The 24,491-nt window shown below is 46.3% G+C and overlaps 1 protein-coding gene across 6 annotated transcripts in view; it reads right to left on the bottom strand.

Moving 5' to 3' along the window:
- RALY (RALY heterogeneous nuclear ribonucleoprotein) overlaps positions 1-24,491 on the bottom strand; it is a 163,184-nt gene that overhangs the window by 122,554 nt on the left and 16,139 nt on the right. The window contains exon 2 of one of the 6 annotated variants that reach the window (XM_068912431.1): positions 18,367-18,518. The exons of 4 other annotated variants lie outside the window; for them this stretch is intronic. The gene's annotated coding sequence lies outside the window, so the exon portion shown is untranslated. Of the gene's footprint in view, positions 1-18,366; positions 18,519-24,491 lie in introns of those variants that run through there. One more of the 6 variants, XM_068912426.1, reaches the window with a different exon arrangement.

Here is a 24,491-nt window from a genome sequence, read left to right as displayed (position 1 = left end):
CCTCCAGCCAGGAGCAGACAGGGACAACAAAGTCCAAAGTTGTTTTAATTGACACAAGGTAAGAAAAAAGCCATGAGGATCTGGACCTTCCCGCTAACATCACAACTGCAAAAGGTGCCCTGAGCTCTTTCTTCCACGGCAGCTGTTGGCACATCTCTGTACCCAAGCACCTGTAACGGGTTGAGCGCTCTCTGCATACTGGCGAAAACATCAAAAGCATGAAGAGTTCAGTCTAAAAAAGCAACAGGAAAACGCTCTCCTGTGAGACTCCAGTCTAAGGTTTTGCCGTGAGACTATTTTTACAACTGGCGAAACAAGGTAGAGACGAGAGAGGAATGACCAACGACCACAGAGTCGGCAAGAGGATGACCAGCCTTACTATTAGGTTTATACCTGGCTGCCTTACAATCCTGCATAACCTCAGATAACTTCTCCCACTTAAGTAGGGACAGTGCAGCACAGCAATGGTGGCAGGGCTTTGCTCAGCGATGGGATGGTCAGCCAGAGGGGATGTCCCACACCATCTCTCATCTCAGCTAGGCCACAGATGCCCTCCATGGACATCGCTGAACCAAATCGCCCTGAGCTTTAGAGAAGACAAAACCTAAACTCTGGCTCGGCTCCAACTGTGCTGAGGTATGACAGGACTTGAAAGAAGCTGGAAGAGATGGAGAAATGCAACTCTAACCTGTGGAGAGGATAAAGCCCCTGAAACTAGCATTCCCCCTACAGTTTTCCCATTAAATTGACTCTTGAACAGCAGCGCAGGTGAGGTGGGGAAAGGGGGAGCCAATTACATAAATAGCTCAAAAATGACAGATGGATAAGAGCATTTGTTTAAGGAGCACTTTAAAGAAAGTCCATAACAAAGATTTGAAAGCGCCTTAATATATGTTTGCAGTCATATCTGGGACTAATTTAAACAAAATGTTTTTTTGAACAACCAGGTGAGAGTCAAATTAGGAAGCAAAGTCTTGTTTTCTTCCTCTCCTAAAGCTTTCCCTTAGGGACACAGTCCTTGCTGCTCAAGCTTCTGCAGTCCCTATTTCTGGGAATCCAACTTTTCCTTCCCACCTGCAAGCTTTCAAGCCAGGAGTGCTCATTTGCTCATTGCAATCACAAAACACAGCAACTCTCAGAAACCCTCTAACTTAGCAGGCCAATTGCAAATAAGCAGCACAGCTTGAATTTCAAACATTTTCTGGAACTGAACAACTCAGAGCTCTTCATCAAAACCACTTCAGAAATAAGCTTGGGAGAAACCTCACCTCTGAAGATGTGGCCGGTGCAGCAACATCCCTAGAAGTTAAAGGTCCTGAGCACAGAGTTTGTCCCTGCATTACATACAGCATACCCCGTTTCCCTCACAAAAACGGAAACAAATAACATAAAGCATGGGGAGGTGCAAAAACGTAGTGTTTTGTGCTGAGCTTTAAGGCAGTATCAAAGATTTTGGGAAGCAAGTCAATAAGATGAGTGCTTGTTTCCAAGCTCATCTGCCTTCTTTCAAACAATACCACCAACACCTGCCTCTTGAGCAGTGCATTTCACAAAGCAAGAATGACAGCTTCTCCCTCTTTTTCTTTATCCCTGCTCAGAGGTGGGGACTGGAGACACGTAGCATCATCCAACAGGCAATAACAAACTTGGGTTTCTGTCCGGTGCCCTAGCAGACACTAGAAAACACTGCAGTCTGACAGCTCCTCCCAGGTATCAGCTCCTCAGCGGGGGACTCCATCTCCCTCTTTGGGCAGGACAGGACAGGACAGCTGACCTTCAGAGCTACATGGACAACTCGCAGCAGCTCAAGTGAAGGATATGAGGGGGTTGAGCGGGACCTGATGTCCTGAGACGCTTCTGTCGTCTGACGGGGGGAGAACCTGCATCATTCGCCCTGCATCCTGGATGATATGACACCTCGTACAGACAAAGAATACCTGTAAGGAAGGTATCCTTATTATAAAGAAAGTATAGGCATGAAAGTTTTTTGGATAGCCAACCGCTGTTTAGGCCAGAAGTTCATTTTCACTTTACTTAAAACACAGAAACATTGTAGTACAAAACAACTCACCAAAACAGTCTTCACAAAATATGAGTGAGGTGACTGGTTTTGAAATGAGGAAGGTGAAAATTGGTTTGCAAAAAGTCATTGCTGAGTAAACAGTCCGTCCGAAAAGAAATCTGACCGACACACCTGAGAGACCTTAAACTATTGTTTGTTACATCTAGAAACGAATACTGAATATTCAGCTACTCGAACTCTAAAAATTCAGGCAGTCTGCATCTCTCTGGTGTTTATCCTATCTTCTACTTTTGCTCTAGCATAAACTATAGTTTTCATTTGATCAGAAGAACTGAAATAAAGGCTCATTCCCATAAAAGACTGGCTTTCTACAATTGCATTACCCAGTCTCTGAATCTTGGACAGACTGTCCACAATAGTTAGGTTTCTGGAACCAATGTCACTGCACAGAAGCAGCTGCACTTGGCTATTTCAGTTACTGTGCCCCAATTTGAATGGACTTGTGGGTCTTATATTGCATCTCATTGTGGTCTCCCTACCTGTGCAGAACAGTTTAGTCCTCCAGAGATGAAGCCACGGATTTCTCGCCAGCTCCCTCTCTATTCCTGCCTGGGAACAGAATTTCTAGTTTGCAAAAACTGCTCACATTTCAATATCTTATGCTTTCTGCCCGATTTGAATTTAAGGCATAGGAAAAAATAAATGAAAAGTGTTTTCCAAATTTCCTGCAAACTGAATATGTTGAGAACTCATGATTTGGGAAAACTCTATTTGAGGACTCCACACTTTTACCCGAGGACATCTGAAATTGCTTAGATTTGCCATGCTGTCATAATGGTAGAAACAGAAAAACAAAGAAAACTTCAGCACGAGCTGCAATTTGAAACAAAGAAGCTGAAGTTACCAAATAGACTTTGAGTAGAACTTTTTTTTTTCTGTTCAACATTTTTCTATCAGGAAACTGGCATTGAAACACTGAAATCATCTATATTTTTCCAAACATTTCAAATTTGATGAAAAAAGAGCATTCATCAAAAAGATCTTCTAATTCAGGATCTCTTTTTGACTGATTGGGTACAGTGATCTTACAGTGATGACAGTGTTGATTTACTCGATGGTAAGGAATGAGCGGTGATTGGAAGGGAGCACTCAGGGAGAAATGCATGCTCCTAACACCACTTCCCACAAGGCATACAACGGCAACTCCACAGGGACACCAGAATCACAGAATGGTTGAGGTTGGAAGGAACCTGTAGAGATCGTCTAGTCCAACCTCCCTGCTCAAGCTGGGTCCTCTAGAGCATATTGCCCAGGATCACATCCAGACGGGTTTTGAATCTCTCCAGGCAAGGAGACTCCACCACCTCTCTGGGCAACCTGTTCCAGTGCTCTGTCACCCTCACAGTGAAGAAGTTTTTCCTCAGGTTCAGATGGAACTTCCTCTGGTTCAGTTTCTGCCCATTGCCTCTTGTCCTGTTGCTGGGCACCACGGAGAAGAGGCTGGCCTCATCCTCTTGACACTCCCCCTTCACATACTTGTACACGTTGATGAGATCCCCTCTCAATCTTCTCTTCTCCAGGCTCAACAGGCCCAGCTCTTGCAGTCTTTCTTCATAGGAGAGGTGCTCCAGCCCTCTAATCATCTTGGTAGCCCTCCGCTGGACTCTCTCCAGGAGTGCCATGTCTCTCTTGTCCTGGGGAGCCCAGAAGTGGACACAGTACTCCAGGTGAGGCCTCACCAGGGCTGAGGAGAGGGGCAGGATCACCTCCCTCCACCTGCTGGCAACACTCTGCCTGATGCACCCCAGGAGACCATTGGCCTTCTTGGCCACAAGGGCACACTGCTGGCTCACGTTTAACTTGCTGTCCACCAGCACTCCCAGGTCCTTCTCTGCAGAGCTACTTTCCAGCAGGTCAACCCCCAGCCTGTACTGGTGCCTGGGGTTATTCCTCCCTAGGGGCAGGGCCCTGCACTTGCCTTTGTTGAACTTCAGGAGGTTCCTCTCCGCCCAGCTCTCCAGGTCTCTCTGAATGGCAGCACAGTCTTGTGGTGTGTCAGCCACTCCCCCCAGTTTAGTATCCTCAGCAAACTTGCTGAGGGTGCACTCTGTCCCTTCCTCCAGGTCCCTCTCAATGGCAGCACAGTCTTCTGGTGTGTCAGCCACTCCCCCCAGTTTAGTATCATCAGCAAACCTGCTGAGAGTCCACTCCGTCCCTTCCTCCAGGTCATCGAGGAATACGCTGAACAAGACTAGACCCAGTATGGCCCCCTGGGGGACGCTGCTAGATATAGGCCTCCAACCAGATTCTGTGCCACTGACCACAACCCTCAGAGCTCGGCCATCCAGCCAGTTCTCAATCCACTTCACCATCCACTCATCCAGCCCACTCTTCCTGAGCCTGCCTATGAGGATGTGATGGGAGACAGTATCAAAAGCCTTGCTGAAGTCCAGGTAGACAACATCCACTGCTCTGCTCTCATCTATCCAGCCAGTTGCGCCATCACAGAAGTCTATCAGGTTGGTCTAGCATGATCTCCCTTTAATGACTCCATGCTGACTACTCGCGATCACCTTCTTGTCCTCCACATGCTTAGAGTTGGCCTCCAGGATGAGCTGTTCCACCACCTTTCCAGGGACTGAGGTGAGGCTGACTGGCCTGTAGTTCCCTGGGTCCTCCTTCTTGCCCTTTTTGAAGACTGGGTGATGTTTGCGTTCTTAAGAATGCATCTGTCAGAATACATCAGTCTCTATCCCTGTCAAAAATCCTTGCCTAGTAAGGTAATCTTTTACTTACTACTTCAGTGCACTTAAAAACTCATTGTTTCTTTCTAAAAGCACTGGAAACAGACTGTCATTGGTGATTCCTGTGGCCTTTGGGGGAACATTCACTACTCTAAGGCGACACAAAACAGCTTTGTCTTTCTCAGACTTGCCTCTGTCTTTTTCCAATTACAGGACCTAAGTAGTGTGAAAGCCTCATCTGTGCACTTAGTCAAAAGTGGCCTGCTCCCTCCCCGCTCCATTCAGGCGCACAAGCAGAGCGTGCTAGCAATAGCTTCCAAATAATGGAGCTGCTGAACATCATCCAAGCAGCATGAGCAAATTAAGTGTTGTTTTCCAAAGTTACACAGAGAGAAATGTTGCAATTGCAGATGATGAAGAGTCTCAGAACTCTCAGATGAGCTGTGCCAGCCTGCACAGCCTGTTTTACGGTGTTATTACTCCTGCATGTCTATGCCATCCCTCTGTGCAGAGCTACCAGAAGGGGTGGGAATAGGGAGCAGAAAACTGCTGTCCAAGCTGCCTTGCAGCTGTGGTAATATACATGTGTCCGAGCAGGAGCCTAACAAGGAAGAGTCCTTCAGGGGTGCCCTCAGCCAGAGAAGCCAAGGGCATCTCCACACCATCTGGTTCCCCCAGAGCATGGGAAGAGCACTTGATTCACGGACAGGAGAAGGGTGAAAAGGCAAGGGGAGAAGAGCCCAGCAGAAGGCGTTAGGGACAGACCCTTCGAGGAGGACTACCAGGCTGGAGCTGGTTAGCCACCCTCTGGGATAGAGGTGGGGAAGCCTGACTAGTGGGAACCACTTAGGTCAAGTATGAGTCAACCCTTTGCTAGTTTAGTGCAAAAAACCATCCAAACTAGGAAGACTGACCTACACCACCATTCCCAGATCTCTCCCAAGTCCAGACATGTCTCCTTTTGTCTTGACCCATCTCTCTAATGTCTCTGTGAATGCTCTATCACCACCTCAGGATCAACATGGCTAGATTATTATTATTATTATTATTTTTTTTACTCTCTTTTCTCCAGCACTGTACACAGCATCTCCACAATGCAGTCCCTGACTTGGCTCACTCACTTGAGCACTACTTCTCTCCCGAGTTTCAGTCTTCCATTTTCTCTCTACCCAACATCTCTCAGACTGGCCTCACCTATCCATCTGCATGGCTGAACCTCTCACTCGGGGACTCATTATGCCTCCCACTGAGAACTGACCACAGCCCCACAGACCCCATCCCCACAAAAGTACCACTGCTTGCCCTGGCAACACTCATCTGTGCTGTCTTGTTTCAGCCTTGGGCTTCCTATCTGCATCTGCCTGCCAAGGAGGACAGAAACGTGCTGCCAAGTCACATTGGCTCCAGAAAGGGGTCAAATAAGCTAGCTGCCATGGCAGTTTGGAGGTCTGCACACTCTTAGGCAGATGTAACCAAGTGCAAGGCTATGCCCCCGGGATGGCAATGAAGCATACAGCAGGGGGGAGCTAAAAACTTCCACCTGTTTCAGATTGTAAATCAGGATTAATAGAGAGATATCTCCTCTCCATACACACATTTTAAAGCCTCCTAGTCTGTAGGTTGGGGGTGCACACAAGCTTGAATGTGGAAGACTTCTCTGTTAGAAAAATCTAATTTCTAAATATAATTAAATTGTGTTTAGAAAAAATTCAGAAGAAGGAGAAATAAACTAAAAAGAACCGACTCTTGGACAGTAGCACTACTTTGGACTGTGAGGCAAGGCCTGACTTACTGATCTGCTGTTGATACAGATGGTGTCATACACTGCTGGTGGATCTATTAGAGAAAAAAACCCTTTTAAATCTCTTTCAAATGAGATATTAAGTCCATACTGGTGGAGGCTAGTTTTCATGTCTGCTCAGCACCCTGTACTTCCCTGGTCCCGAATCTAAATTCAAGCCTTAAGGATCACCACAGCCTGCATAATTACATACATACAAAAAAATCATGCTGGTTGCTTGGAGAGAACTGCTTTAGTTCAGCCTGGGGAGGGCAAAGGGGGGAAATCTTACTTCTGTCTTTAACTGCGTAGTGGGAGGGCGTAGAGAAGACGGAGCTAGGCTCTTCTCGGAGGTGCACAGGGACCGAGCAGGAGGCAATGAGCGCAGGCTGAAACAGCAGAAATTGCAGTGAGGCATAAGGAAAAGCGTTTTCACCATGAGGGTGGTCAATTGTTGGAGCAGGGGCCCAGGGAGGTGGTGGGATGTCTACTGTAGGACGTTTTCAGACCTTGACTAGACAAAGGCTGGCCCCTGCTTTCAGAAGGGGTTGGACCAGGGACTTCCAGAAGTCCTTTCCTACCTAAATTATTTTGATTCCAGGTTAGGAGAACTGTATTAGGATGGCAGGCCTTTCCACTCAGCCGTGAGCTGCCTGGGCAAAGACCTTTCCTAGTCTATACAACATTAGGCAAATAAGCAGTAATTTTTTTTTTTTTTAAACTGCTTGTGGATAAATGTGAATGGCTTTTCCAGAAAGGCTATAAAAGGCCCCCTACCACCAGAATATCCTTCTGATGAAGGCAAACGGGGAATAATAGACCCATTAAGGAAATATCAGCCCCTCTTTCAGCACTCTGTGCGTTCCCTGTAATACAATCCCTATTATAGGGATTACTCCTCTCCTCCCCTGCATGGTGCATCACCTAAGCAGCAGCTCAAAACTGTCTTGAATCCAAATTATGAATTTAGAATCCAAAATATGAATTGCTTTAAAGCTGATCAACTAATGGCAGATTTTGCAGGGGATTAAAATTCAAGGTGCAAATTATCCATCTTACAGTCATAGTCAAAGTGAACTCTTGCTAGTTGCTCTGAACGTAGCTCTGCACCTGGATCGTCCCACAAGTGAAACACTCTCCCCTGCGAGAAAACAGCGTATGAGAAGAGGGGACAGTTCAGCTGAGGTCAGGAAAGTAATGAGGCAACTAAAACTGTCCCCTGCTTGCTCAGCGTTTGCAGCTGGCTTCTCCTGGGTCAGGCCGGCTCACTTTACTGACATGCACAAACCTTCCAGCCTTGCCAAGATAGATGGAGGCAGCTGTATGACACAGGGGACAACCTGAAGCACACACCCCAGTGTCTTGGGGAGGATCCTGTCTGGGCAGCACTCCAGTGAGCACCTCTCCTCTACCAAACTTTCACCACAACTTGGAAAGATCTAGTTCAGGTCCTGAGCGCTCTCCTTTGCCAAAGCAGCTCTTGTTCCCAGCCTAGCTCACTTTGCCAACACTCCCGTTCCCTAAAAATCTCCTGCTTTTCTGACTCTCCCAGGAGGGGTGAGCAACGGGCATCTCCATGTCTGCCTACAGAACAGGGGCAAGCTATCAGTGAGTGTGCCAGTTCACTGTGGCACTTCACACAAGGCTACGCAACCCCAGCTCAGATAACAGCTTGGATCCAGGAAACATTATCTTGGAGAGTGGGAAGGGAGAGGCATCCCCGCTGTCATCTTTGCAATGACACTCTTGCTATGTCCTTAAACGAAGGTGGAGGTGCTAAGGATTAATGGGAACATGTCACCACCCGCTGATTTCTGCTTATGTGCCCAGCAGATGTGAAAGACCTGCTCCATAAGGGTCCTGACGTTTGCTTCCTGTTCCCCTCTTACTCCGAAGGAGAGGGAATCTATCACTGCTTTGTCTTTAAAAAACGGAAAGGACGCTAAGTACATCTCTGCATAGCCAGACAGAAGAGTCGTGGCAAGATAGGAAAGCGCGACATCGTGCTCATTTGCTTACTGAAGGGAGTGCGTAGTGCACCCATGGTTAGCTATGGCATAACGGTTAGTATCAGCTGAAATCTGCTCTGGGCTTACCTGTGTCAGCTAGGCAATGGTAACAAAACTGCCTCCCAGTAACTCCATTTCCCCCAGAGTCCTGGCCCAAGAGAGAAAATGTGCTATCTGCTACCAGGGATTGTATCCATCTTCATACAGAACTGATAAGTGCCTTCAGCTCCTCAAGACTTCAGGGGAATTTGTAGCATCTTCCAAAGAGAGCTCAGCACACATCGGACCAGCCCATAAGTGCCCAGCTCGTTGGGCTTTGCACCGTGGTGCTGGGTGAGATGTGACAGCCCAGAACTTTGCATGCCACTTACACTTTAAAGAGGACAATCAGCCAGTGCCCTGATGTGTGTTACAGCCTAATCAAGCAAGTAGAAACAAGGCATTTTATAGTAAAACTACTGCTCTGCAGAGTGGGAGGGTGAGCAGAGCTGGGCCAAGGGTCCAACGAATGCAACTATTTTGTCTTAAGACTTGGAGGTCTTGGTCCTGGCTACAACTTGTTTGGGGGGAGGGGGTCTTTCTCCCTCTCTCTTTTTTTTTTATTGTTATTAAACAAAACCCACATATAGCTCATCTACCCTAAAGGCCCTGCAGTGCAACGTATGTGCTCTGATGAGGAAAATTAGGGGTTTGGAGGAGTGAGGAAAATAATGCATTTGACTGAGCTTCCCCAGCCTAAAACCCTGGTGCTGGCAGTAGTTTCTCACCTTGCAGGGCTGGTCACAGAGCAATGGAGGAGGCTCCAGAAGGTCAGGGTAGGGCATCAAGAGAATTATATTCCACTCTGAGACAAAGAAACCTTCACTCCTTGCACGCATCACACTTTCAGGAGCAGCTTTTCTGCTACCCCTCAGAGTAGGCACATGGGTTTCCGGAAAGGTGATGGATGCAATATTTCCAAAGTGCATGTCCAGGAAGAAAAATTAAATGATTCTTGCTCCAGATAGTGGGAAAACTACGTCCTGCTAGTATCTTCTCCAACAATGAATATTAGAAACACAGGGAGGATTCACCGCTCTAAAGCGCAGGCAAGAATAAAAACTCATCCTCTGACAAGGATGCCTGTCCCTTGCTTATTTCTTAAGACAGTAAGAAGCCTTGGAAATCAAGCCACCTTCACAAAAAAATTCTAGACCTCCAAATTGCTGCAGTCTCTAAAACAGTTTTCTCCTTGCTGCTCTCCACAATTTGGTTGTAAGAGAAGCCTTTTCCCCAAATTGGGCTGCATGGCATGCACCAAGAGCCCAGAAATATCCCAAGAGGAGATACTGCAAACCTGGGAGGTGGGCACGGCCATTCACAATGGTGAAGACTGTCTCTGTGAACCCTTCGTGGGTTCCTCAAGACCCTCCATGGGAAAAGCAGCTGTCCTATTCACTTATATTCTAAATGCATCACTGAACAGGCTCCCAGATACATGCTGTGTGAGGCCCGTAAGAGCAGCTGTAGGACATTTGATCCTTTGATAAAAATCTTAGTTATGATCTTGGAACAAAAGACAACAACTAGAGGAGGAGGAACATTTGTATGAGGCAGGGTGCCCTGTGAGATGGAAAGGGCATTTGTGTGAAAGAATAGTGAGGTTTATCTTCCAAGGAGGAGAAAAAAAAAATACAACATTCAAACAACCATAATACAAGGACTTTCATTCATTCCCAGTCACTCCTGTTTACTTGCCAGATAAATAAAAATACCAAGAGCACTTTGCCCACTGAGAGCGTTTCTTGAATGAGGGTCTCTGAGGCAACAAAAGAAGAAAAACAGCTAAGAAAAGTAAGCCAGTATAGGATTCAAGGATCTGCTGAAAGAGACTGAGACTCTCAGCTGAGCAAAGGGGCAGGGAAAGGGAGTTGAAAGCTTGGAGAAAGATTTAGAGTAAATGGCCCTACAAGTGCTCAAAGATGGAAGACTGTTGCGGCTGGGCAAGAGGAAAAGCCGTTCTGACTAGTGTTGCATCCCTCTATCTCACCCAGAGTCTGAAAGGAAGTTCAGGACTCTAACCACACAGAGATCCACAAACGTGTCTTCCACTCAGCAGGGGAGTTGAGTGCGACTCTGAGTGGGACCCGTAACTCTGCTCCTTCAGCAGCACCTTCCCCCAGGGAGCTGAACCAGCCTCGCTTATGCTGCTGCTCTTGCCTTACAGCTGAAGGCACCCAGCTGCCGCATCTTTGCTGCTATCTTAATTCCCAGTTATATTTGGAGGAAGAAAAAAAAAAAAAAAACCAGCTTAGAAAACTGGTCAGCTCCAAAAAGCCTTTTCTTCCTTTAGCACAGCAGGTAGTACAGAGCAGCTGAAGACCTATCTTCCTCTAGTGCAGAAATGTGTATTCTCATACTACTTATTCTCAGAAGAGCAGCCAACACCTTAAAAAAAAATACATAAATAAAAGCAAAGAGAGTCCATCTGATCCAGAAGCTGACGATGCTGAGGGTCTGGTGCCCAGGGGCCAGTGACACACGCTTACATTTCCCATTCAGCACAGGTAAACCCTCCACACACCTCCCTCCCCTTTGGGAATACAACTAACAGCTACAAAAAGGAGAAGGCAGAGCAAGAGCAGGCTCTGCATCCCAGCACACAGCCAGTAGCTCTCGCTGTCCGTAGTCTCGTTCCACACTGTTGCATCTTCCCGTTGTCTCCCATAGTTCACGGGGTCTTCAAGGGCAGGGTGTTTTTGCTGTTGTGCTGTTCAAACACATCAGCAATGCAGGCTGGCCACCAACAGAATTTGGAAGTGTTTTTCAAAGCCAGGATTCGCTGCCAAGAAATACTCAAACTTCCCACAGACTGCACCTGCATGATGGCAAAGGTGTGTTCGGACATGCTAACCATACCAGGTCCCCCGAACGTCCCCGCTGGTGACCCTCTTGGTTTGCACCACATTTCCCAGCTCACTTGCACAGAACATGACACGACCCAGTGCCCTTTCAACCCAGATTCAGGGCAGTAAACCCCAGCCACGCGCTGGGGATTAAGCCGCCAAACGTTAGCGATAAAGCAAGAAGAATCCAGGTCTCCTTCACCTTCACATGAAGGTTTATCCACAGGGCTATTCTGCTACGTGCAGCCCAGGCTTCAGCAGCACTGTAACACCACTAATTCCCAGGCATCCATCTCCCAACATTTCTAAGTAGATGGGCAAAATGGCAGAAGAGGACAGGATACATGTTTTACACTGAATTTGCCCAGGGTGTGGGAAATGACCACCACCCTGCTCTGAAGCAGTCTAAGATCTCTCTACTGCAAGCAAAGCAGATGTTAAACCAACTACTGGCAAAAAGCAGTAGCAGGGGGCAGAGAATTACAGCAGCAGTTTAACTCTTCTCTCCCCAGTTGGGAGTAATACTTCTTTTCTGTTTGCTCTGGACAGGTGGAGCCAGAGAAATCAGTCCTCCAGCTCCTCGGCCCACGACACAGGAGTCGGTGAGCGTACTCAGTTCCTCATAGTTCCTCATTCCCCCCTCACCCACAGCAGCTTCCCCATCACAAGACCTCCCTGGAGGTCACAGCCGTGTTGTCAAATACACTAGGATTCCTGCATAACCCCTTGCAAACAGATGCCGGAGCAGAGGCAGGGGAAGCAGAGCGAGGTGCTGGCCTCGCACTAACATATTCTGCCCGGCACAAGGGCTCATTAGCTGAGGCTGTGCCCTGCAAATCACTGTACCAGCTTGTGCCTGGCCTGGAGCGTGGGTGTTTCTAAGGAGAAACGCAGCTGATCCCGCCTAATACTGCTACCGATGCCTACACGAGCTTTAATGGATATTCGTTACCCTGCTCGCAGGCTGTGAAGGCAGAGGGCTGTATTCCAGGGAAGGGAGCAGGGAGGTGCTGGTAGCACAGGAGACACCTTGCTCCTGAAAAGCCTCTTGCAAAGTAACATCCCCAAACCACTCGCGTCCCATAGCTGCCCCCCTCAGCACACACCAGCCATGGCAATTTGATGGGAACCCTCTGCAGCCTGGTTCAAATATGCATTTCCCCGACTTCACAGAGCATTGTCCCTGGTTTGACTTCAGAGACAGGTACTCCTCTAACTCCTGGATTTAGCCTAATTTCTTCAAAATTGATTTCCCATTCCCTCTAGCTTAAAGGAAGAGGAAAACAGATTGAAGGAGTATTTCTGATTCATGCAGCTGACCAGATCCAGACAGTTTAGAAAGTGTAAAGGTCTTATTTTGTTTCAAAGATATGAGGCAGGAATATCCAACTTGGGATTTCTACTCCTATGTATGGTGAGGATACAGCTCAGTTTTCTCCAATGTCCCCATGCTTTCAAGAGCAAGGCAGGACCACAGGCCTGTTTCAGCCATGGACTACAGTTACTGGCATGTCTCCTCCCAGTCAGGACCGGACATCGCTAGTTAACAAAGGCAGGCTCTCGCTCTGTTTGCCCTTCTGCCCATCCTCCCAGAATCCAATTTAAAGCAAACTTTATTGGTACTAAACCTTGATCATTTGAAATTTACTGCAGAATACATTACGGGAGAGACAGAGCCACCTATCTTTATGATAAATATCTATATACAAGGTTTAGCACCTATCTTTATTGCTGGCATTACACATGGCTTAACTTTCTGCCTTCCCTCCTTTTGCAGTTAAGCTTGGCTTTTCAAAAGTACCTAGGGAACATAGGCAACCAAATACCCTTGGAAGTCTGTTAGATGTGACTACTTGGGCTCCTTTGAAAGTTGTGCCATTAAACATGGTATATGAAATACGGTCCGGCCTTCATACTATGCCTTGCGCTTCAAGGGAGCCGAAAACACTTTGCAAGCATGACGCGTGCTGTCTTCACCTGCTGAGGCAAGTCCAGACTGGGCAGTGGCTGCTGTTCAACAACCCCCGTAGCAATTCAGAACCAACCTTCCCCCATAGCCACCAAAATAGCGTCTGCACGACAGCATCTCGGTCCCCTACTTGGCATCCTACCCTGTCTGCCAGGCTTCTCCCTTCCTCTTGCAAAAAAATTGTCATCTTTCAGTGAAAGAAAGGTTCCCGTGAGAAATTATGCTCAGCCAAGTTTCTCCGCCCAGCTGCTTACTGGGCCAAAGTCTATTCTCCGACTCACAACCACCATTATCCTTCAGCTCTGCAGGGGCCTCTCAGAGAAGTTCAAGGCTGGCTTCCTTCCCAGGGCGCACTGACAGGGGGATTAACAATTATGGACATTTAGCCATGTTCTACTGTGAATAAAAACAAAACACGAAAGAAATTCCGAAGCCTAAGGTGTTTCTAGTGCATGCTGGTATAAGTATCACTTAGCTGTTAAAGAAGGGGAACTGGAATAGGGAAGTATTTAATATTACTAGAGCTGCATTCATCGCTTCTGTTTTAAATATCAGATTACTGGCAGGATTCAAGCAATACGACATAAAACATTAAGGTTCTTTGGCATCAGTATCCACGCTGGCATAAGGATCTGCAAAATTTTCATCTGTCCTCCTCTCTCTCTCATATTTAAAAAACAACCTATTCTCTTTATAAACTGTGATGCCAGTTTCAAAATTAGCCAGCATCAAAACATATTAGAAATGCTTCTGTGCTGGCTTGCCGCATAGATTGAAGAGTGATAATGTAGAAGAGATTATTAATTGATTAAGACCACATTGCATGGACAAGCACTAGAAGCCCAGCCATGGAGTCCTCGGCTCAAAGGAGCAGGACAGACTTGACGTCCCCCATGTGTTCTCGGAGACCTGGAGATGCCTATAGCAACTCTATTAGCTTCTTAGTATCTGGAAATGCTTTTTCTTACTTACTTTTCACCTTACCCATTTGCAACAGGGAAGATGTTGCTAAACTGGCCCTGGACCCTAGAGATCCTCCATATTAAGCTTCCTTTTCACCCAGACTCTGGACACGATGCCTCCTTAAAAACTGCAAAGATAGAGCAGTCGCTTCTTTGGAATTTTTGTGCTAGTCTAGTTTATATCTTCCAGTGATCTTTTGTCTCTGTCTCATCACTGATGCAGAAACACTATAGAGATGCCAGACATATCTGTATCATTGTCACTCCAGTCTATTAGCTCAGCAGTCTCAAATATGCATTTTTCCACCATACCAGAAAGCAAGTTGCGCAGATGAGCAATAACAAGACATTTCCCTTAAACCAGGGGTCAGAAAGTCACAGTACAACGACAGCTGATACCCAGCTGATCACAAATCCAAGCACCCCTCCTCTATTTAATATCTCTGACTATTGATGGTGGGCTGGAGTGTGACACAGCAATATTGCATCCCTGAGAGCAAGATAGCAAAATAAAAGTGCCCACTATAAAGCAAGAAGATAGCACTGATTCACCAAGAAACAAAAGCTTTTGTTGGGCAGAAAAGCCAGGCAGAGAGAGGTAGAGGCAAACTGTACAGAGAAGGCAACAGAAGATGGAACAAATGCCAGTGCTCACCTGTTCCACATATGCATTCAAGTTCCTGGCATTGCAGAGGCAGGGCATGTACAGTATCCCACGGGGCTGCTTACAATGAGTACCCTTCTAAAGAAAACGCTTTAATACAAGGTCATAGCTAATTGCGATGAGGGGTTTTGTCCAAGTGAGCCAGACTAGTCCAGGAGGACAGATCTCCATGGAGAAAAGTGACTGAGACCTTCACCTCCCCTTTCTGGAGCACAGGTAGCAGCTGAGATTCCTGCTTCCAGATCCATGCGCTCTGCCATGGGCTCTCCCTCTGCCAACTCAGTGCTTGTGACAAGCAGAGACCTGACTATGCTTGTAAGGTTCTGGGAGCTGTTGCCCTTAATCCCACCCCAAACTCTGTAAGCTCGGCTGTCTTAAAATCAGCCAGAAGAGACAGGATTCATATATTAAACCTGCGATCTTTCAATTCTCCTTGTTAAAGTCTATTTTAAAAAGCAGCTTGGCACTTCAGATCACTTAAATTTAATCACACAAGGGGTCAAAGCAAGGCAAGTATGGCAGTAAAACTAAGAATGTCACATCTATTCTCCCAAGTTACCGGGTATGGTACATTCCCATGGTGATCTCTCACAGAACACACTGCTCTAATTTTACTACACGGTAAAGGAATTAAATTCAAACCTCGTCTCCCGCATTGTATCTCGCTATGACCCCAGCACAGAGACGGATACACGCACGGCGCAGGGAACACAAGCAAAGCTTGGGAATAAAATAGTAAAGGGCACACCCCTACCAAATTAATCTTCGGTCAATATAGCAATGTGCATGCCAGCAGTCATAGGAGGAAAGCGTTGGGAGGCACACGGCTCACAGGGCTTAAGGAGGCATCAGAAAGGCAGTCTGTGTGCACATGGCTAGTTTCAGCTGCATTATTCTTATATTAATGCTGTTAATATTGTGTTTGTAAAACTAATCGGGCTCTGAGTCCTTTCACATTATTGCTTAGCTCACAGAGAATCATACTCTGGCAACTGTGGAACAGACCCATCTACGGTGCCTCAACTTTCTCATCTGTGACACTAGAATGAGAAAACTGGACTTCTATGTAAAACCCCTCGAGAACCACCTATGAAAATAGCAGCTATCAAATGGTATGTGGAACAATTAAGTTATTGGGTTACTTTGTCCTCCAAACTCAGTGGTGATGTAGGTACCTCCCATCTGATATGAACTCAAACACTCCTTGTGCCAATACCGTGGTGCCTTGAGGTGGACATTACTTATAGTTTAGATATGAAAAACACAAGCAGATAGAAATAAATGACTTTCTCCAAGATCTGTGGGAGAAGGAGGAAGAGAATTCAGCTCTTGGGCCCCAATACAATGCTCCAAGTTCAACAAGCCTCTCTCCTTTTTATTTCATGGCATTCACCTGTGTGTTGTTTCAGACTTTCTGTTGACTACTAACACATGGATAGATAAGGAAGATGAGATTCTTGAGCCTCAAAGCAAGAGACTGCACCCAGAGACCTGAATTTCCAAGAAAAGTCTGAGGACTTCCACTTTTGGGCACTGATCCTAGCAAATGTAATACTTCCCCACCCCTGCAAGAGGTGGGAGTACTTCTCCATGTGACAGTTTCATTTTGTCCCAACTTTTCAGGCTGCAAAATTTGGAATAGCTCAAGGCAGTATTTGGGACAGTATTGAACTTCTCTCCTCTCCAAACAGGAGGGGTTCCAGTCTCTCTTGGTTAACATCTAATGAGAGTGTCAAGCTCTTGGACATCTTCTAAGCAAACAGTCTCCCTAAATTAAATATAAAATCAGCCACCAAATATTTTGCCTTTCACAAAAGAACATTTTGATGAAATTACTTCAGTCCCAGTAAACTATAAGGCCATTGCTCATTTTGGTCCTAAATTCCTTGCCAGACAAATGTGTGGCTTCTTTCCTCAATCAAATGCTGGACCGTGCATCACACCAGAGAATAGCAAAGTACAGCCCTCCTGCAGATTTCTCAGAGCATGATGAATTAATTGGGATATTGAATCAGTGAGGTTACATCTAATTAGCTTGACTTGACCCAGATGCTTTAAGCAACATTTTTCTAATATATTGGAGCTCATTATCCAACAAGTTTACCATGGCATCATGTAAAAAAAAAAAAAAATCTGTCTCAGAGTAGCTTTTCCAGGAGTGCCTCCTTGACCCTTTGGGAGGCATTTTCATCCTTTATGTGCACAGATGTGAACACCTGAGGGGGAGAAAGAACTGTCTTGTGTTTATAGCACAGGCCTCAGATTCAGTAGATACTCTGGCAACTAAAAACCTCAGGATCTCCACTGCTTGTTGATCAAAAATGTATGGGATACTGATTACTTCTTTTTATCCTGCCAATTTCAAATGCAACTTGTTCAGGCCATAACCCAAGTTTAAAAGTGCCCATTGCACACTGGGACCCCAACACTAGCAGGGGCAGCTGCAGAGCTACCATTACCCAGATACCACACTTCAGTTCAGCAGTGTACTTTGATTTGCACACACCTCCTTTTCCGGACACATTTCAACTGCAGAAAGAAGTAACGCCTGCTCTGTTCACTTTTAGGAAGAAGAAACAGAGAAAGCTATTGTAAAGGAGCATAAGGAAACATCAGTAAAGATAAAATAGTTTTCCAATATCAAGGGATAACTGGTCAGATGGGGTAGTAGCACCTAGAGCTGGAACAGTAGACCTGAACATACTCTTTCAGAGTTCAACAACTCTGAGTCACCAGTAAGAAAAACATTCAGTCGCTTAAATTTCAGCTGCATCATGTTAAACCCTTCTCTTTAAAAGAAGTGGCTCTTAAAAGATTAAGCATATCCCAGAAGGACGATTAATGGGCAAGGAACAAATTGAAAGAACAGTGAAGATATTTCTCACAAAAGAGCAGCAAGTACAGAGCACTGAACAATGATGCCAATTCTGTCAAATAAGAAGTCACAACTACAGCTGAACTGACTCAGATCAGAAAAAGACCAATTCAGATCACCGAGGCTCCTAGCAATGTTTTTGACAAAAATGAACCCCCTCCCCCAACTCAACAAAACAGTTTCCATTTTCCCGAGAAAATTAGGAATTCTGTTCTAGGGGGAAACATGAAAGCAAAGAAAAGGGTTTTGGAACTAGTATTTCCAAACATCACAATAATCCCCATCCGGACGTGCTGTTTTACTGACAATCTCAGCAACTCATTCCAGAACACTACTTCAAAACAAAACACTGACAAGGAAAACATCAAATTCTCTGCATTTGTTTTTCTTCTGTGACTGCTTTCAGTATTTCAGATGCTCTTGTCAAAATGTCAAATATTGAAGTATTAGAATACCTTGCAGATGAACTCCTGTTTCCAAAGGAGCTCTGGAGATGATGGCAGTGTGCAGCTCGGATGGATCAGCAGCACCAGCTTGGGGTGCTGCACTGCTGGGCAACTACACCCAACGGGTGATGGAGAAGGGAGGGAGATTCCTTCAAACGCATCTAGAAAAAGATGAGAAAAATAGCTCCACCTCCATGTGTTAGAGGAGACACAGCCGAGACCCCCAAACTCCTTGGTGCAGCTCCAGCCACCGTTTGGTTTCTCGATCGCTAGGATACACAGCACTTCTCTGATTCACTAGCACACAAGCTGCTGATTCAAACTGTTCACCCCAAGAGAAGAGTACCCACCCACCCAGCCCCCTTGTGCTGCAGGACATCAAGGGGCATTGGGCAGCGTTGGGAGGGACAACGGGTGATCTCCAAGCCCAACTCGGGCAGGGCTAGTTACATTCAGCCATGACGCATCTTGTGTCTTGGATGTCCATGGAGAACATTCTCCGAGATGGCCACTGAGGACCATACCTGGGATTAGCAACCCCCTCCGTGGAGATGTGCCCATTGAGTGTTATCCACCCTGCTGTCTGCTGTCACAGGCTCAGAAATCTTATCCTTGCAGAGCAGTGAGGGCCAGGGGGGCCGCAGAGAGGGAGGCCCGCTGCAGCCAGCGCCGGGCCACCAAGCACCCAGGGTGCCCCAAGGTGCCGAGTGCCAAGCCCAGAGCCAGGACCAGTCCCAGCCCACTCCCAGGCACAGCTAAATACTAACTGGGAACGGTGTCGCTCTACAGGGGCATGGGGACACCGCCACGGCCTCCCTGCGGGGCCGTTTTCTCTCTCCAAGCCCACCCAGCCCCCAAGAGTAGCAACATGGCCTCCCTGCAGTGCTTGGGTGCTGCAGGCCCCTATTCACGCTTCCTCTCACCACCAGCCAACTGAAAGCCCCTCGCTCTACCACGGGACCCCATCGGGGCAGCCTCCCTCCTCGCACCTACCACACAGGACCTGATGGAGATCTCCCCTCTCCATGTTGCAACACATACATGAAAAAAAAAAAGGGCAGGAAAATGCCTACAGACCAAGCTGGAGCTGGATGGTGAGAGTCAAGATGGCCTCACATGAGCAGCGCCATAGATCTAAACAAATGCACTCACTGAATAAGTGCTCACTGCTGTGAAGAAGCATTGCATAACCCAGCCATGAACCCATCCTGCCTCCCTTTGATAGAAAAAGAAATCCAGGGTTTCATTTTCTTTTTTTTTCTTTTTTTTTTTTTTAAATCTTTCCCTGACATTCTCTTCTTATAACTGCCAAGCCTAATGAATGCAATTAAAGCTAAAAGTCTCTCTTAATTTCTTTCCCTTCTTTTGAACAGGTGCCATTATATTTTTTTAAAAAGCCCTGAAAGGCAGCAGTGACTGAAGTCAAAACTTCAACAAATATGATTTGATATGGGGGAACAAAAACCCATCCTGCTCCACCAGGATTCCCAAATGCACAGCCTTAGAGATCAGGAAAACAGAGGGTCTTTGTGCAAATGGCTACAAAATAAAAATTAAACGTTGTGTGGGGCCAAGAAGAAAGCAAATTAACAAGGGGATATTTCTTTCTGCAGGTACCAGTTTCAGCTGGCTGTGCTACTTCCCACAAGCCACTAATGCAGTCTAATTGGGAGGGGAAGCATGTAGCTGAGCAGTTGCTTAGCAAACTTTATCTTTTTTTTTTCACGAGGTCCCAATTTTCCTTGCTGCATTGAGTTCACTGCATCCTGCTTCATTCTTCTCTGCTGTATTTTCCTTCCTCCCTTCCTCACCTCCACTCATATTTTATTACGACTTACAGGTCTGCCTACCAAAAAGGCCTTCAAAAGCACATTGTGACTGGGCAGTAAAAAGTCAATTGCCCTGCCCCAGGTAAAGCAGCAAGGCAGTATATTGTGGCATCCCAGCACAGCTGCTCCGCCACACACAGGGATCTATCTATGGGGTTTTATTTCTCTGCCCATTACCTGGGACACTGCCAGAGGATGGCAGCAGTAAGTGCTGAGTGCTTCTCAAATATAGTGCTACTAGGCGGCCTCCTAGGCCAGTTACGCTTCATCAACTGCAAATGAAGGCTGCACCCATCAGTCTAAGCCATCCCTTTTTCTCTTTCCTCCATAATCCTTCTATGCTCCCAAGCGCATGCTGGTGATTGCAGAGCAGTCAGCTTTGCATACGTGGAGAGACACATCCTACGCATGCCTTTGTTTTATGGCAAGAGCAGATGATCTAAAGATGGTGGAGGGAAGAATCAAGCAAAAGCTTAAGCCATAAAATACTTGAATATTCATCTGACTAGACTATATCTGCATCAATGCATACACCAAGCATAGGCGCAGATACATGACGGTAGGAGGGTGCTGTGGGTGGCAAGGCAGTCAGGGAGCTCATATATTCATGGAGATGGCACTCCAGCACACAGTCAATATAACACACAACATTTAACTGCTGGTATGATTTCTCTTGTTCCATTACATGCATCCCATGGGAACTGCCCAGGACAATCTGCCAGCTCCAGAGCAGACTCAGTCAAGGACTCTCTCCTTCTGTGGATGAAAAAAAACAGGCACCTTCACTTCAGCAATCCCATAAGGAGCTGCCAGGAAGCAGCAGACCAGGAGTCTCTCTGCAGAGCCCATGAAGAGCAGGACTAAAACGGCCTTGGCCACACAGCCTCCAGTGAGGATACAAGGAGCATGGTGGAGCCACCATGATTCACTGCTCCGGGGAAGGACAGCACAGCATGCCCATCCCACCCAGGCCTCTGACTGGTCTGAAGATACCCAGCAGAAGAAAGCTCCTGCTAGACCCAGTTTACTGTATTCTACTGATCTGAGTAAGCTCAAGGCAGTTGGCAGGCTGGAAAACTCTGCTAAGTTTGGCTCATGCAGTAAAATGTCCTCATGAATTTGCTTCTAAGTTTTTAGAATGGGCTGCAGAGCAGAGAGCCAAAGATTCTTCTGATAGGCTTGCCTAAGCAAGGAGGAAAAAAAGGCACCCAAACCCAGTACTATTTCCCCTACGCATCCTCTGTTACATCCTCTATACCCACCTAACCTGCCCATGGCTGCTGTCAGTCATCAAATATGCCCGCTTGCTAGTCTCACCTTCAATAGAACGAACGCACAGTAGGAATGAGGAATCCGGCCTGCGCAGGATCACAAGGGGATATGAGAAGTGGATGAAAGAGGGTATTGTCTTCTGAGGGTAGACAAGAACCATCCTGAGCACTGCTTACACAGCACCTTGCACCATGCAGTGCTCCCTAAAGAGGTTTCTGAATTGACAGCTTGAAGCGGGGTGAATGCTCATCTGAGCTGAGCTCAGGTCCTTCCCCAGGAGCTGCCTGACTGCATTGGTTTTTATTAAGCCCCACTCTGGAGCTATTTTGATTTTCCCAGGGAAAGCTTCACAGCAACACTGGGCATACTGCAGACCGAGGAGGACCAACAAGCACCTGCAGAGCCAATGGGACAGCAGGGTGACTCAAAGGCAGTCCCTCCTCCATTCACATCCTCAGACAGCTCCCTGATGAGAAATTCCACACAACTGCCGTCCTACTCCACACGGGTCATCTCCACCAGCATCCCTCTCCCTTCGAGCTGCTGGCCCTTTCCAACAGGCCACCCCTATCTGCTGAGCTGGAAGACCTGATTTGTAGAAAGGATGGCTTTGTTGAGAGCTGTATCCAGAGAGCCTTCATGCTAACGCAGTTCTCTGCAAAATTCATGCTACCACCACACGCATTGCTTGTGATGAAGCGTCCGATCCACAGCTCAGTACCCTGCCCATGTCCTGTTCCAACACAACCTGGCAGAAAGCTGATATTGATCATTTTCTAATTAAGTACTAAAATATCTCATGCTCCAGCCATAAGGTCAAAGGAAGACTATTCTTTGGAGTAAATCCTCACTGGCTAGGTGCCAGTTTTCATGTGTGCCTGTGGACAGTACCAGGGATTTATATACTTCATCTCCTGTCATTTTCCACCCTGGAGGAAGCTAGCTTCTAAATTGAATTATCATAAAGAAATCAATTCCAGATCAAACCTCTGTGAAATTATAATTGCTTTAATGATCTGCAGGCTGGAATAAAGACAGGGCTCAGGGAAAGCGTCATATACTTTTCCTCTTCAATTCATAAAGCTCCTATAGGGATCAGCCTTTGTTCGCGAGGAGCATTAGCGTTTTCTAATTATGTATTAATTTAATCTACTATTAATTTTCAATTATTGTTATTATACAGAAACTTCCTTCTTCCCCAATGTGACTGCAATATAAGAAGCTGAATTCTAAACAGCTCTGCAGTGAGCTGACAAGCAACAGCTTAGCCTTTAAAAACAAAGAAAAAAAATGCCCTTCAATAGCTAATTTTGATGAAGACATTCCAACCCAACAAAAAAAAATATATATATTAAAAAAGAGAAACACAAGCCTTTCTGACTCATCTGAAAATGCTATCAGCAGCCTGCTTAGCCTAAAGGCTTAAATCACTTAGGTACAGCATGTCTGTAGAGACTTTCATTAGAATTGACATTTTGACAACTATGAAAAAAAAAAGTACGACAACCTGAACTCACAGCATCACAGGCAGTTTAAAAATAATTATCAACCACAGAACAGAGACACACAGGGAAATGAAGTTTCACTAACCTCTTTCCTCCCTAAAGATCCTGGTGAATATTGTATTAAAAAATAATCAAGTCATCTGCCTTGATTAATTGTAGCTGCACAAATAGCTCAGGATTTTCTGCGCTATACATTAGGAAGAACAGAAGTGATACAGCTGTGACCAAAGCTGACTTTCTGGATGGAACACAGGACCTTCTGTGAAGATGAGTGGATTTAATTCCCAAATTTCACATGCCAGAGATTCTGCTCATCAGAAGCTACTGCCTCTAAGGAGAGACCCTCTTCACTAAGTAAAGAGTCCCAAGTTGCCAAGAGGAAGAAGAGGCACCTGGAAAACACAGCATGTTTCCAACCCCATTGGTTCTTCCTGCCTTTTTCATTGATGATGACGGGAGAGGCTCAAGAGATCCGCATTGTCTTGGCAGACCACACAAATATTCCATATACAGCTATAGTCACATTCAAAACTAGTAAACTAGTGAGGGACCTTCCAAAGGTTTCAATAGCTTTGGATCAAATAGATCTAGACATTTCCAATGCACTCAAAACAATGAAATAAGCAATTCACAAACTACTGGGAAAAAAAAGGCCTAGGGAGTGCCGTTACATCCACCTCTACACCATCACATGTGATGAGCCCATCTGAGCACAGACCAAGAGGCAGTGTAATAACAAAGCTCTTGCAGTGGCACACGCATGCAAATCCAGCTAAAGCTGTGCTGGATTAGCCCCGCAGAAGATCCTATCTGCAGCCCTGGCTGCAGGGCTTGGATGCCCACCTTGCCCAATCCTCTCTTTGAGCTCGCTTACACTGTTACTCAGCTGGCATCAACCTCTCACAGTTCAGTTAAGTGACAAAACTGATTCCCCAAAGACACAGGGTATGCAGATCATCCCAAAATTGCAGAACACTACCTGCCAGAAACACCAGGTTTAACTTGCATACAGTAAAGAGCAGGGGGGGGGGGGGGGGGGGGGGGAATACCTCTGAGCAAGCCTCCAAAGAGGGGAAAAAAGTTTTTTTGTTTTTTGGCATGGATAATAAGTAGCTAAGGCTACTTCATGAGGTCAGAAGGATTTTGTGGCCATGTGGTCCAAGTCTGTTAGCTGCTGCTTTTCTTCCCCCACTGGAGCCCTATTTACTGTAGGGCTCCACTCTTCTATTACTCTATTGTAAATCAAAACAGCTCTAGTGTAATCAGAAGAATTACTCCCAATTCATGCCAGAATAACAGAGCGTTAAATTTGGCTCATCATCTGTAACAGTGTTTTGGGATGAAAGAGCTACACAGTGAATAAAGTATTCCTGATTAAAGGAAATACTGCTTTTTGTATAACATACCTGGCTTCATATGTCAATACTGCCTCTGCAGGTAGCCAGAGGTCAGCTAGATTTTGGCCAGCTGGTGAGTACCCTCTGCAGCAGGCAATCAGAGCCCTTTGAGGAAGAAGCCCTGGTCCACG

The sequence above is a fragment of the Struthio camelus genome, chromosome 18, assembly GCF_040807025.1.
Source record: "Struthio camelus isolate bStrCam1 chromosome 18, bStrCam1.hap1, whole genome shotgun sequence".
In the NCBI taxonomy this organism is placed as follows: Eukaryota; Metazoa; Chordata; class Aves; order Struthioniformes; family Struthionidae; genus Struthio; species Struthio camelus.
This window is presented reverse-complemented; position numbering and strand designations above follow the sequence as displayed.